Source organism: Taudactylus pleione, unplaced genomic scaffold, assembly GCF_031769625.1.
Source record: "Taudactylus pleione unplaced genomic scaffold, aTauple2 ptg000262l, whole genome shotgun sequence".
In the NCBI taxonomy this organism is placed as follows: Eukaryota; Metazoa; Chordata; class Amphibia; order Anura; family Myobatrachidae; genus Taudactylus; species Taudactylus pleione.
In genome coordinates this window covers 5,298,458-5,313,032 of record NW_028284664.1, presented here as the reverse complement: position 1 = coordinate 5,313,032, position 14,575 = coordinate 5,298,458, and the positions used below count along the sequence as shown (strand labels likewise).

The 14,575-nt window shown below is 35.2% G+C and overlaps 13 non-coding genes across 13 annotated transcripts; all 13 read right to left on the bottom strand.

Moving 5' to 3' along the window:
- Positions 1-528: 528 nt before the first annotated feature.
- On the bottom strand, positions 529-635 carry LOC148514071 (U6 spliceosomal RNA). The gene has a single exon (XR_015879613.1). It is a non-coding gene; the product is annotated as a U6 spliceosomal RNA (small nuclear RNA).
- A 522-nt stretch (positions 636-1,157) lies between these two features.
- Positions 1,158-1,264, bottom strand: LOC148514070 (U6 spliceosomal RNA). The gene has a single exon (XR_015879564.1). It is a non-coding gene; the product is annotated as a U6 spliceosomal RNA (small nuclear RNA).
- Positions 1,265-2,792: 1,528 nt separating this feature from the next.
- On the bottom strand, positions 2,793-2,899 carry LOC148514069 (U6 spliceosomal RNA). The gene has a single exon (XR_015879517.1). It is a non-coding gene; the product is annotated as a U6 spliceosomal RNA (small nuclear RNA).
- Positions 2,900-3,421: 522 nt separating this feature from the next.
- Positions 3,422-3,528, bottom strand: LOC148514068 (U6 spliceosomal RNA). The gene has a single exon (XR_015879563.1). It is a non-coding gene; the product is annotated as a U6 spliceosomal RNA (small nuclear RNA).
- A 1,536-nt stretch (positions 3,529-5,064) lies between these two features.
- Positions 5,065-5,171, bottom strand: LOC148514067 (U6 spliceosomal RNA). The gene has a single exon (XR_015879704.1). It is a non-coding gene; the product is annotated as a U6 spliceosomal RNA (small nuclear RNA).
- Positions 5,172-5,693: 522 nt separating this feature from the next.
- LOC148514066 (U6 spliceosomal RNA) lies at positions 5,694-5,800 on the bottom strand. Its single transcript, XR_015879562.1, has one exon. It is a non-coding gene; the product is annotated as a U6 spliceosomal RNA (small nuclear RNA).
- Positions 5,801-7,351: 1,551 nt separating this feature from the next.
- LOC148514065 (U6 spliceosomal RNA) lies at positions 7,352-7,458 on the bottom strand. Its single transcript, XR_015879693.1, has one exon. It is a non-coding gene; the product is annotated as a U6 spliceosomal RNA (small nuclear RNA).
- A 522-nt stretch (positions 7,459-7,980) lies between these two features.
- On the bottom strand, positions 7,981-8,087 carry LOC148514064 (U6 spliceosomal RNA). Its single transcript, XR_015879561.1, has one exon. It is a non-coding gene; the product is annotated as a U6 spliceosomal RNA (small nuclear RNA).
- A 1,537-nt stretch (positions 8,088-9,624) lies between these two features.
- LOC148514063 (U6 spliceosomal RNA) lies at positions 9,625-9,731 on the bottom strand. Its single transcript, XR_015879682.1, has one exon. It is a non-coding gene; the product is annotated as a U6 spliceosomal RNA (small nuclear RNA).
- A 522-nt stretch (positions 9,732-10,253) lies between these two features.
- Positions 10,254-10,360, bottom strand: LOC148514062 (U6 spliceosomal RNA). The gene has a single exon (XR_015879560.1). It is a non-coding gene; the product is annotated as a U6 spliceosomal RNA (small nuclear RNA).
- Positions 10,361-11,899: 1,539 nt separating this feature from the next.
- LOC148514061 (U6 spliceosomal RNA) lies at positions 11,900-12,006 on the bottom strand. The gene has a single exon (XR_015879671.1). It is a non-coding gene; the product is annotated as a U6 spliceosomal RNA (small nuclear RNA).
- A 522-nt stretch (positions 12,007-12,528) lies between these two features.
- On the bottom strand, positions 12,529-12,635 carry LOC148514060 (U6 spliceosomal RNA). Its single transcript, XR_015879559.1, has one exon. It is a non-coding gene; the product is annotated as a U6 spliceosomal RNA (small nuclear RNA).
- A 1,544-nt stretch (positions 12,636-14,179) lies between these two features.
- Positions 14,180-14,286, bottom strand: LOC148514059 (U6 spliceosomal RNA). The gene has a single exon (XR_015879516.1). It is a non-coding gene; the product is annotated as a U6 spliceosomal RNA (small nuclear RNA).
- Between the last annotated feature and the right edge of the window lie 289 nt (positions 14,287-14,575).

Below are 14,575 nucleotides of genomic sequence, written 5' to 3'. Positions count from 1 at the left end.
GGGAGAAGCTAGGCATTTGTTCTTTGTGGAAAGGGTCTTAAATCTCATGCATTAAGCAAATTAGGTGATTGCAGCATGCACCATGGGCTTCAATAATTATATAATAGCAGATTTGATTTGCTGGAGATTGTGGTTTTGTACTGTACAATTGTCTAGAGTTATGAATAGTTATTGGATAAAGAAAGATACATTTTTCCATTGTACCAAGCAGAACCTATTGGGTGCAGCAGTGCATATTCATGCCTTCAGACCTGGAGTGACTTGGAGGGGGCACCTGTCCCTTACGTTTCCGCTTCGACCAATAGATACACCCCTGCAAGTTCAATAAGAATTGAAGGTGGCTAAATAATTTTCTAAGTTTAAATATAACTGAGGCAGTCTGCACAATTCACACAATGATAAGTCATGTCTAACTGATGACATCATACAAGAGTTGGTCGATTTGTTCTTTGCTTGCAAAACTTCTTACCTTTTTATCTGCAGGTATCATTAAGTGGAAAAGAATTAATTTGTCCAGAGCTATATACCTAAAATATGGAACGCTTCACGAATTTGCGCGTCATCCTTGCGCAGGGGCCATGCTAATCTTCTCTGTATCGTTCCAATTTTAGTATATGTGCTGCCGAAGCAAGCACATTCCAAAAGCAAAGTCCTAAGATATATATACCCCACCATGTGCCTCAAGATTGATCTTAGGGAGAGTAAAAGATGGAAGTTAAATTCAGATGGGGTTTCAAAGACTGGAGAACACTTTACAATAAACAAGATAGAGCTACTTACTGGCAAAAAATTCAATATCCCATTAAGGAAAGGCCACCAATTTCTATACGTACCACAGTCAAATAAATTATGCAAATTAGCATGTGGAGGTTCATTTCTTTTGGAACCATAGGCTGTACAAGATTAAAATTGCTCCTAAGTACAGAACAAGTGAAGTAGGAATGGAAAGTGGCAAAATAGTTTTCTAAGACTTAATAGAAGTACTGAGACAACCTGCACAATTTAGACAAGAATTGAATTTGAAAATGATATGTCATGTCGAACTGATTTTGTCATAAAAAAGTTGGTCGATTTGTTCTTTGCTTGCAAAATTTCTTGACTTTTTATCTGCAGGTATCTTAAGTGGAATCGAATTAATTTGTCCAGAGCTATATACCTAAAATATGGAACGCTTCACGAATTTGCGTGTCATCCTTGCGCAGGGGCCATGCTAATCTTCTCTGTATCATTCCAATTTTAGTATATGTGCTGCCGAAGCAAGCACATTCCAAAAGCAAAGTCCTAAGAGTTATATACCCCACCATGTGCCTCAAGATTGATCTTAGGGAGAGTGAAAGTTGGAAGTTAAATTTAAATAGGGTTTTATAAACTGGAGAACATTAACAAGATAGAGCTGCTAACTGGCAAAAAAATTCAATATCCCATTAAGGAATAGCCATCGATTTCCATACATACCACAGTGAAACAAATTATGAAAATTGGCATGTAGAGGTTCATTTCTTCAAAACCATAGACTGTACTAGGCTAAAATTGCTTCTTTGCATTCTTTGGCTAGGATGGCACTTGACAAAAATGGGTGCTCTTTGCCAGGCACCCCTGTGCATCTAAGCAGCCAGGTTTCCAGACATCAGCAAAATCTCCAGCCAAAAAAACATTTACTGCCCATTAAATAACCATTCTTTTTTATAACTTTATAGTTTATAGCATTTAGTTTAGGGAGACTAAAGAATTTTACTTCTAAATGTTTTTAGTTTATAATACTAATCATATGCTAATCACCATTTATGTAATCGGTTAATGTCAAATAAGTGGGCAAAAAGGTCAAAAATGACATAGTTTACACTTAAAATGTATTTGTTGCTAAACAAATTTGGATATATGCAAATTATGTAACTGCTAAACTTTAAGATTGTAAATTAAGTATTGTGTGCACTATCTTTTGGCTCAATTAACAATAAAAGTAAAAAATACAGATGAAAAGCATATGGTAAGTATTGTAAATTAATAATATATATATATTTTGAAGCCACAACATGGTCTCCCTAATTGTATTGGTATATGATTTAAACTAGCCCTAACATTTTTTTTTTTTTGTACATTCTGTTAGAGGTGCTTATGTGTTGTGAATGGCTCCTTGGTTTGACATCTAATACATTATGTGTTCAGCTCTTATTTTTGTGGCACAGAGTTAAAAAAAGAATTTTTAGAAGTCTAGTATATCCATGGGTGCTTGGGGAGTTTCTTGATGGAACATTATGTGTAGGGGGAGAAGCTAGGCATTTGTTCTTTGTGGAAAGGGTCTTAAATCTCATGCATTAAGCAAATTAGGTGATTGCAGCATGCACCATGGGCTTCAATAATTATATAATAGCAGATTTGATTTGCTGGAGATTGTGGTTTTGTACTGTACAATTTTCTAGAGTTATGAATAGTTATTGGATAAAGAAAGATACATTTTTCCATTGTACCAAGCAGAACCTATTGGGTGCAGCAGTGCATATTCATGCCTTCAGACCTGGAGTGACTTGGAGGGGGCACCTGTCCCTTACGTTTCCGCTTCGACCAATAGATACACCCCTGCAAGTTCAATAAGAATTGAAGGTGGCTAAATAATTTTCTAAGTTTAAATATAACTGAGGCAGTCTGCACAATTCACACAATGATAAGTCATGTCTAACTGATGACATCATACAAGAGTTGGTCGATTTGTTCTTTGCTTGCAAAACTTCTTACCTTTTTATCTGCAGGTATCATTAAGTGGAAAGGAATTAATTTGTCCAGAGCTATATACCTAAAATATGGAATGCTTCACGAATTTGCGTGTCATCCTTGCGCAGGGGCCATGCTAATCTTCTCTGTATCGTTCCAATTTTAGTATATGTGCTGCCGAAGCAAGCACATTCCAAAAGCAAAGTCCTAAGATATATATACCCCACCATGTGCCTCAAGATTGATCTTAGGGAGAGTAAAAGATGGAAGTTAAATTCAGATGGGGTTTCAAAGACTGGAGAACACTTTACAATAAACAAGATAGAGCTACTTACTGGCAAAAAATTCAATATCCCATTAAGGAAAGGCCACCAATTTCTATACGTACCACAGTCAAATAAATTATGCAAATTAGCATGTGGAGGTTCATTTCTTTTGGAACCATAGGCTGTACAAGATTAAAATTGCTCCTAAGTACAGAACAAGTGAAGTAGGAATGGAAAGTGGCAAAATTGTTTTCTAAGACTTAATAGAAGTACTGAGACAACCTGCACAATTTAGACAAGAATTGAATTTGAAAATGATATGTCATGTCGAACTGATTTTGTCATAAAAAAGTTGGTCGATTTGTTCTTTGCTTGCAAAATTTCTTGACTTTTTATCTGCCGGTATCTTAAGTGGAATCGAATTAATTTGTCCAGAGCTATATACCTAAAATATGGAACGCTTCACGAATTTGCGTGTCATCCTTGCGCAGGGGCCATGCTAATCTTCTCTGTATCATTCCAATTTTAGTATATGTGCTGCCGAAGCAAGCACATTCCAAAAGCAAAGTCCTAAGAGTTATATACCCCACCATGTGCCTCAAGATTGATCTTAGGGAGAGTGAAAGTTGGAAGTTAAATTTAAATAGGGTTTTATAAACTGGAGAACATTAACAAGATAGAGCTGCTAACTGGCAAAAAAATTCAATATCCCATTAAGGAATAGCCATCGATTTCCATACATACCACAGTGAAACAAATTATGAAAATTGGCATGTAGAGGTTCATTTCTTCAAAACCATAGACTGTACTAGGTTAAAATTGCTTCTTTGCATTCTTTGGCTAGGATGGCACTTGACAAAAATGGGTGCTCTTTGCCAGGCACCCCTGTGCATCTAAGCAGCCAAGTTTCCAGACATCAGCAAAATCTCCAGCCAAAAAAACATTTACTGCCCATTAAATAACCATTCTTTTTTTATAACTTTATAGTTTATAGCATTTAGTTTAGGGAGACTAAAGAATTTTACTTCTAAATGTTTTTAGTTTATAATACTAATCATATGCTAATCACCATTTATGTAATCGGTTAATGTCAAATAAGTGGGCAAAAAGGTCAAAAATGACATAGTTTACACTTAAAATGTATTTGTTGCTAAACAAATTTGGATATATGCAAATTATGTAACTGCTAAACTTTAAGATTGTAAATTAAGTATTGTGTGCACTATCTTTTGGCTCAATTAACAATAAAAGTAAAAAATACAGATGAAAAGCATATGGTAAGTATTGTAAATTAATAATATATATATATTTTGAAGCCACAACATGGTCTCCCTAATTGTATTGGTATATGATTTAAACTAGCCCTAAAATTTTTTTTTTTTTTTTTTTTGTACATTCTGTTAGAGGTGCTTATGTGTTGTGAATGGCTCCTTGGTTTGACATCTAATACATTATGTGTTCAGCTCTTATTTTTGTGGCACAGAGTTAAAAAAAGAATTTTTAGAAGTCTAGTATATCCATGGGTGCTTGGGGAGTTTCTTGATGGAACATTATGTGTAGGGGGAGAAGCTAGGCATTTGTTCTTTGTGGAAAGGGTCTTAAATCTCATGCATTAAGCAAATTAGGTGATTGCAGCATGCACCATGGGCTTCAATAATTATATAATAGCAGATTTGATTTGCTGGAGATTGTGGTTTTGTACTGTACAATTGTCTAGAGTTATGAATAGTTATTGGATAAAGAAAGATACATTTTTCCATTGTACCAAGCAGAACCTATTGGGTGCAGCAGTGCATATTCATGCCTTCAGACCTGGAGTGACTTGGAGGGGGCACCTGTCCCTTACGTTTCCGCTTCGACCAATAGATACACCCCTGCAAGTTCAATAAGAATTGAAGGTGGCTAAATAATTTTCTAAGTTTAAATATAACTGAGGCAGTCTGCACAATTCACACAATGATAAGTCATGTCTAACTGATGACATCATACAAGAGTTGGTCGATTTGTTCTTTGCTTGCAAAACTTCTTACCTTTTTATCTGCAGGTATCATTAAGTGGAAAAGAATTAATTTGTCCAGAGCTATATACCTAAAATATGGAACGCTTCACGAATTTGCGTGTCATCCTTGCGCAGGGGCCATGCTAATCTTCTCTGTATCGTTCCAATTTTAGTATATGTGCTGCCGAAGCAAGCACATTCCAAAAGCAAAGTCCTAAGATATATATACCCCACCATGTGCCTCAAGATTGATCTTAGGGAGAGTAAAAGATGGAAGTTAAATTCAGATGGGGTTTCAAAGACTGGAGAACACTTTACAATAAACAAGATAGAGCTACTTACTGGCAAAAAATTCAATATCCCATTAAGGAAAGGCCACCAATTTCTATACGTACCACAGTCAAATAAATTATGCAAATTAGCATGTGGAGGTTCATTTCTTTTGGAACCATAGGCTGTACAAGATTAAAATTGCTCCTAAGTACAGAACAAGTGAAGTAGGAATGGAAAGTGGCAAAATAGTTTTCTAAGACTTAATAGAAGTACTGAGACAACCTGCACAATTTAGACAAGAATTGAATTTGAAAATGATATGTCATGTCGAACTGATTTTGTCATAAAAAAGTTGGTCGATTTGTTCTTTGCTTGCAAAATTTCTTGACTTTTTATCTGCAGGTATCTTAAGTGGAATCGAATTAATTTGTCCAGAGCTATATACCTAAAATATGGAACGCTTCACGAATTTGCGTGTCATCCTTGCGCAGGGGCCATGCTAATCTTCTCTGTATCATTCCAATTTTAGTATATGTGCTGCCGAAGCAAGCACATTCCAAAAGCAAAGTCCTAAGAGTTATATACCCCACCATGTGCCTCAAGATTGATCTTAGGGAGAGTGAAAGTTGGAAGTTAAATTTAAATAGGGTTTTATAAACTGGAGAACATTAACAAGATAGAGCTGCTAACTGGCAAAAAAATTCAATATCCCATTAAGGAATAGCCATCGATTTCCATACATACCACAGTGAAACAAATTATGAAAATTGGCATGTAGAGGTTCATTTCTTCAAAACCATAGACTGTACTAGGCTAAAATTGCTTCTTTGCATTCTTTGGCTAGGATGGCACTTGACAAAAATGGGTGCTCTTTGCCAGGCACCCCTGTGCATCTAAGCAGCCAGGTTTCCAGACATCAGCAAAATCTCCAGCCAAAAAAACATTTACTGCCCATTAAATAACCATTCTTTTTTATAACTTTATAGTTTATAGCATTTAGTTTAGGGAGACTAAAGAATTTTACTTCTAAATGTTTTTAGTTTATAATACTAATCATATGCTAATCACCATTTATGTAATCGGTTAATGTCAAATAAGTGGGCAAAAAGGTCAAAAATGACATAGTTTACACTTAAAATGTATTTGTTGCTAAACAAATTTGGATATATGCAAATTATGTAACTGCTAAACTTTAAGATTGTAAATTAAGTATTGTGTGCACTATCTTTTGGCTCAATTAACAATAAAAGTAAAAAATACAGATGAAAAGCATATGGTAAGTATTGTAAATTAATAATATATATATATTTTGAAGCCACAACATGGTCTCCCTAATTGTATTGGTATATGATTTAAACTAGCCCTAACATTTTTTTTTTTTTTTTTTTTTTTTTTTTTTTTTTTTGTACATTCTGTTAGAGGTGCTTATGTGTTGTGAATGGCTCCTTGGTTTGACATCTAATACATTATGTGTTCAGCTCTTATTTTTGTGGCACAGAGTTAAAAAAAGAATTTTTAGAAGTCTAGTATATCCATGGGTGCTTGGGGAGTTTCTTGATGGAACATTATGTGTAGGGGGAGAAGCTAGGCATTTGTTCTTTGTGGAAAGGGTCTTAAATCTCATGCATTAAGCAAATTAGGTGATTGCAGCATGCACCATGGGCTTCAATAATTATATAATAGCAGATTTGATTTGCTGGAGATTGTGGTTTTGTACTGTACAATTGTCTAGAGTTATGAATAGTTATTGGATAAAGAAAGATACATTTTTCCATTGTACCAAGCAGAACCTATTGGGTGCAGCAGTGCATATTCATGCCTTCAGACCTGGAGTGACTTGGAGGGGGCACCTGTCCCTTACGTTTCCGCTTCGACCAATAGATACACCCCTGCAAGTTCAATAAGAATTGAAGGTGGCTAAATAATTTTCTAAGTTTAAATATAACTGAGGCAGTCTGCACAATTCACACAATGATAAGTCATGTCTAACTGATGACATCATACAAGAGTTGGTCGATTTGTTCTTTGCTTGCAAAACTTCTTACCTTTTTATCTGCAGGTATCATTAAGTGGAAAAGAATTAATTTGTCCAGAGCTATATACCTAAAATATGGAACGCTTCACGAATTTGCGTGTCATCCTTGCGCAGGGGCCATGCTAATCTTCTCTGTATCGTTCCAATTTTAGTATATGTGCTGCCGAAGCAAGCACATTCCAAAAGCAAAGTCCTAAGATATATATACCCCACCATGTGCCTCAAGATTGATCTTAGGGAGAGTAAAAGATGGAAGTTAAATTCAGATGGGGTTTCAAAGACTGGAGAACACTTTACAATAAACAAGATAGAGCTACTTACTGGCAAAAAATTCAATATCCCATTAAGGAAAGGCCACCAATTTCTATACGTACCACAGTCAAATAAATTATGCAAATTAGCATGTGGAGGTTCATTTCTTTTGGAACCATAGGCTGTACAAGATTAAAATTGCTCCTAAGTACAGAACAAGTGAAGTAGGAATGGAAAGTGGCAAAATAGTTTTCTAAGACTTAATAGAAGTACTGAGACAACCTGCACAATTTAGACAAGAATTGAATTTGAAAATGATATGTCATGTCGAACTGATTTTGTCATAAAAAAGTTGGTCGATTTGTTCTTTGCTTGCAAAATTTCTTGACTTTTTATCTGCAGGTATCTTAAGTGGAATCGAATTAATTTGTCCAGAGCTATATACCTAAAATATGGAACGCTTCACGAATTTGCGTGTCATCCTTGCGCAGGGGCCATGCTAATCTTCTCTGTATCATTCCAATTTTAGTATATGTGCTGCCGAAGCAAGCACATTCCAAAAGCAAAGTCCTAAGAGTTATATACCCCACCATGTGCCTCAAGATTGATCTTAGGGAGAGTGAAAGTTGGAAGTTAAATTTAAATAGGGTTTTATAAACTGGAGAACATTAACAAGATAGAGCTGCTAACTGGCAAAAAAATTCAATATCCCATTAAGGAATAGCCATCGATTTCCATACATACCACAGTGAAACAAATTATGAAAATTGGCATGTAGAGGTTCATTTCTTCAAAACCATAGACTGTACTAGGCTAAAATTGCTTCTTTGCATTCTTTGGCTAGGATGGCACTTGACAAAAATGGGTGCTCTTTGCCAGGCACCCCTGTGCATCTAAGCAGCCAGGTTTCCAGACATCAGCAAAATCTCCAGCCAAAAAAACATTTACTGCCCATTAAATAACCATTCTTTTTTATAACTTTATAGTTTATAGCATTTAGTTTAGGGAGACTAAAGAATTTTACTTCTAAATGTTTTTAGTTTATAATACTAATCATATGCTAATCACCATTTATGTAATCGGTTAATGTCAAATAAGTGGGCAAAAAGGTCAAAAATGACATAGTTTACACTTAAAATGTATTTGTTGCTAAACAAATTTGGATATATGCAAATTATGTAACTGCTAAACTTTAAGATTGTAAATTAAGTATTGTGTGCACTATCTTTTGGCTCAATTAACAATAAAAGTAAAAAATACAGATGAAAAGCATATGGTAAGTATTGTAAATTAATAATATATATATATTTTGAAGCCACAACATGGTCTCCCTAATTGTATTGGTATATGATTTAAACTAGCCCTAAAATTTTTTTTTTTTTTTTTTTTTTGTACATTCTGTTAGAGGTGCTTATGTGTTGTGAATGGCTCCTTGGTTTGACATCTAATACATTATGTGTTCAGCTCTTATTTTTGTGGCACAGAGTTAAAAAAAGAATTTTTAGAAGTCTAGTATATCCATGGGTGCTTGGGGAGTTTCTTGATGGAACATTATGTGTAGGGGGAGAAGCTAGGCATTTGTTCTTTGTGGAAAGGGTCTTAAATCTCATGCATTAAGCAAATTAGGTGATTGCAGCATGCACCATGGGCTTCAATAATTATATAATAGCAGATTTGATTTGCTGGAGATTGTGGTTTTGTACTGTACAATTGTCTAGAGTTATGAATAGTTATTGGATAAAGAAAGATACATTTTTCCATTGTACCAAGCAGAACCTATTGGGTGCAGCAGTGCATATTCATGCCTTCAGACCTGGAGTGACTTGGAGGGGGCACCTGTCCCTTACGTTTCCGCTTCGACCAATAGATACACCCCTGCAAGTTCAATAAGAATTGAAGGTGGCTAAATAATTTTCTAAGTTTAAATATAACTGAGGCAGTCTGCACAATTCACACAATGATAAGTCATGTCTAACTGATGACATCATACAAGAGTTGGTCGATTTGTTCTTTGCTTGCAAAACTTCTTACCTTTTTATCTGCAGGTATCATTAAGTGGAAAAGAATTAATTTGTCCAGAGCTATATACCTAAAATATGGAACGCTTCACGAATTTGCGTGTCATCCTTGCGCAGGGGCCATGCTAATCTTCTCTGTATCGTTCCAATTTTAGTATATGTGCTGCCGAAGCAAGCACATTCCAAAAGCAAAGTCCTAAGATATATATACCCCACCATGTGCCTCAAGATTGATCTTAGGGAGAGTAAAAGATGGAAGTTAAATTCAGATGGGGTTTCAAAGACTGGAGAACACTTTACAATAAACAAGATAGAGCTACTTACTGGCAAAAAATTCAATATCCCATTAAGGAAAGGCCACCAATTTCTATACGTACCACAGTCAAATAAATTATGCAAATTAGCATGTGGAGGTTCATTTCTTTTGGAACCATAGGCTGTACAAGATTAAAATTGCTCCTAAGTACAGAACAAGTGAAGTAGGAATGGAAAGTGGCAAAATAGTTTTCTAAGACTTAATAGAAGTACTGAGACAACCTGCACAATTTAGACAAGAATTGAATTTGAAAATGATATGTCATGTCGAACTGATTTTGTCATAAAAAAGTTGGTCGATTTGTTCTTTGCTTGCAAAATTTCTTGACTTTTTATCTGCAGGTATCTTAAGTGGAATCGAATTAATTTGTCCAGAGCTATATACCTAAAATATGGAACGCTTCACGAATTTGCGTGTCATCCTTGCGCAGGGGCCATGCTAATCTTCTCTGTATCATTCCAATTTTAGTATATGTGCTGCCGAAGCAAGCACATTCCAAAAGCAAAGTCCTAAGAGTTATATACCCCACCATGTGCCTCAAGATTGATCTTAGGGAGAGTGAAAGTTGGAAGTTAAATTTAAATAGGGTTTTATAAACTGGAGAACATTAACAAGATAGAGCTGCTAACTGGCAAAAAAAATCAATATCCCATTAAGGAATAGCCATCGATTTCCATACATACCACAGTGAAACAAATTATGAAAATTGGCATGTAGAGGTTCATTTCTTCAAAACCATAGACTGTACTAGGCTAAAATTGCTTCTTTGCATTCTTTGGCTAGGATGGCACTTGACAAAAATGGGTGCTCTTTGCCAGGCACCCCTGTGCATCTAAGCAGCCAGGTTTCCAGACATCAGCAAAATCTCCAGCCAAAAAAACATTTACTGCCCATTAAATAACCATTCTTTTTTATAACTTTATAGTTTATAGCATTTAGTTTAGGGAGACTAAAGAATTTTACTTCTAAATGTTTTTAGTTTATAATACTAATCATATGCTAATCACCATTTATGTAATCGGTTAATGTCAAATAAGTGGGCAAAAAGGTCAAAAATGACATAGTTTACACTTAAAATGTATTTGTTGCTAAACAAATTTGGATATATGCAAATTATGTAACTGCTAAACTTTAAGATTGTAAATTAAGTATTGTGTGCACTATCTTTTGGCTCAATTAACAATAAAAGTAAAAAATACAGATGAAAAGCATATGGTAAGTATTGTAAATTAATAATATATATATATTTTGAAGCCACAACATGGTCTCCCTAATTGTATTGGTATATGATTTAAACTAGCCCTAAATTTTTTTTTTTTTTTTTTTTTTTTTGTACATTCTGTTAGAGGTGCTTATGTGTTGTGAATGGCTCCTTGGTTTGACATCTAATACATTATGTGTTCAGCTCTTATTTTTGTGGCACAGAGTTAAAAAAAGAATTTTTAGAAGTCTAGTATATCCATGGGTGCTTGGGGAGTTTCTTGATGGAACATTATGTGTAGGGGGAGAAGCTAGGCATTTGTTCTTTGTGGAAAGGGTCTTAAATCTCATGCATTAAGCAAATTAGGTGATTGCAGCATGCACCATGGGCTTCAATAATTATATAATAGCAGATTTGATTTGCTGGAGATTGTGGTTTTGTACTGTACAATTGTCTAGAGTTATGAATAGTTATTGGATAAAGAAAGATACATTTTTCCATTGTACCAAGCAGAACCTATTGGGTGCAGCAGTGCATATTCATGCCTTCAGACCTGGAGTGACTTGGAGGGGGCACCTGTCCCTTACGTTTCCGCTTCGACCAATAGATACACCCCTGCAAGTTCAATAAGAATTGAAGGTGGCTAAATAATTTTCTAAGTTTAAATATAACTGAGGCAGTCTGCACAATTCACACAATGATAAGTCATGTCTAACTGATGACATCATACAAGAGTTGGTCGATTTGTTCTTTGCTTGCAAAACTTCTTACCTTTTTATCTGCAGGTATCATTAAGTGGAAAAGAATTAATTTGTCCAGAGCTATATACCTAAAATATGGAACGCTTCACGAATTTGCGTGTCATCCTTGCGCAGGGGCCATGCTAATCTTCTCTGTATCGTTCCAATTTTAGTATATGTGCTGCCGAAGCAAGCACATTCCAAAAGCAAAGTCCTAAGATATATATACCCCACCATGTGCCTCAAGATTGATCTTAGGGAGAGTAAAAGATGGAAGTTAAATTCAGATGGGGTTTCAAAGACTGGAGAACACTTTACAATAAACAAGATAGAGCTACTTACTGGCAAAAAATTCAATATCCCATTAAGGAAAGGCCACCAATTTCTATACGTACCACAGTCAAATAAATTATGCAAATTAGCATGTGGAGGTTCATTTCTTTTGGAACCATAGGCTGTACAAGATTAAAATTGCTCCTAAGTACAGAACAAGTGAAGTAGGAATGGAAAGTGGCAAAATAGTTTTCTAAGACTTAATAGAAGTACTGAGACAACCTGCACAATTTAGACAAGAATTGAATTTGAAAATGATATGTCATGTCGAACTGATTTTGTCATAAAAAAGTTGGTCGATTTGTTCTTTGCTTGCAAAATTTCTTGACTTTTTATCTGCAGGTATCTTAAGTGGAATCGAATTAATTTGTCCAGAGCTATATACCTAAAATATGGAACGCTTCACGAATTTGCGTGTCATCCTTGCGCAGGGGCCATGCTAATCTTCTCTGTATCATTCCAATTTTAGTATATGTGCTGCCGAAGCAAGCACATTCCAAAAGCAAAGTCCTAAGAGTTATATACCCCACCATGTGCCTCAAGATTGATCTTAGGGAGAGTGAAAGTTGGAAGTTAAATTTAAATAGGGTTTTATAAACTGGAGAACATTAACAAGATAGAGCTGCTAACTGGCAAAAAAATTCAATATCCCATTAAGGAATAGCCATCGATTTCCATACATACCACAGTGAAACAAATTATGAAAATTGGCATGTAGAGGTTCATTTCTTCAAAACCATAGACTGTACTAGGCTAAAATTGCTTCTTTGCATTCTTTGGCTAGGATGGCACTTGACAAAAATGGGTGCTCTTTGCCAGGCACCCCTGTGCATCTAAGCAGCCAGGTTTCCAGACATCAGCAAAATCTCCAGCCAAAAAAACATTTACTGCCCATTAAATAACCATTCTTTTTTATAACTTTATAGTTTATAGCATTTAGTTTAGGGAGACTAAAGAATTTTACTTCTAAATGTTTTTAGTTTATAATACTAATCATATGCTAATCACCATTTATGTAATCGGTTAATGTCAAATAAGTGGGCAAAAAGGTCAAAAATGACATAGTTTACACTTAAAATGTATTTGTTGCTAAACAAATTTGGATATATGCAAATTATGTAACTGCTAAACTTTAAGATTGTAAATTAAGTATTGTGTGCACTATCTTTTGGCTCAATTAACAATAAAAGTAAAAAATACAGATGAAAAGCATATGGTAAGTATTGTAAATTAATAATATATATATATTTTGAAGCCACAACATGGTCTCCCTAATTGTATTGGTATATGATTTAAACTAGCCCTAACATTTTTTTTTTTTTTTTTTTTTTTTTTTTTGTACATTCTGTTAGAGGTGCTTATGTGTTGTGAATGGCTCCTTGGTTTGACATCTAATACATTATGTGTTCAGCTCTTATTTTTGTGGCACAGAGTTAAAAAAAGAATTTTTAGAAGTCTAGTATATCCATGGGTGCTTGGGGAGTTTCTTGATGGAACATTATGTGTAGGGGGAGAAGCTAGGCATTTGTTCTTTGTGGAAAGGGTCTTAAATCTCATGCATTAAGCAAATTAGGTGATTGCAGCATGCACCATGGGCTTCAATAATTATATAATAGCAGATTTGATTTGCTGGAGATTGTGGTTTTGTACTGTACAATTGTCTAGAGTTATGAATAGTTATTGGATAAAGAAAGATACATTTTTCCATTGTACCAAGCAGAACCTATTGGGTGCAGCAGTGCATATTCATGCCTTCAGACCTGGAGTGACTTGGAGGGGGCACCTGTCCCTTACGTTTCCGCTTCGACCAATAGATACACCCCTGCAAGTTCAATAAGAATTGAAGGTGGCTAAATAATTTTCTAAGTTTAAATATAACTGAGGCAGTCTGCACAATTCACACAATGATAAGTCATGTCTAACTGATGACATCATACAAGAGTTGGTCGATTTGTTCTTTGCTTGCAAAACTTCTTACCTTTTTATCTGCAGGTATCATTAAGTGGAAAGGAATTAATTTGTCCAGAGCTATATACCTAAAATATGGAATGCTTCACGAATTTGCGTGTCATCCTTGCGCAGGGGCCATGCTAATCTTCTCTGTATCGTTCCAATTTTAGTATATGTGCTGCCGAAGCAAGCACATTCCAAAAGCAAAGTCCTAAGATATATATACCCCACCATGTGCCTCAAGATTGATCTTAGGGAGAGTAAAAGATGGAAGTTAAATTCAGATGGGGTTTCAAAGACTGGAGAACACTTTACAATAAACAAGATAGAGCTACTTACTGGCAAAAAATTCAATATCCCATTAAGGAAAGGCCACCAATTTCTATACGTACCACAGTCAAATAAATTATGCAAATTAGCATGTGGAGGTTCATTTCTTTTGGAACCATAGGCTGTACAAGATTAAAATTGCTCCTAAGTACA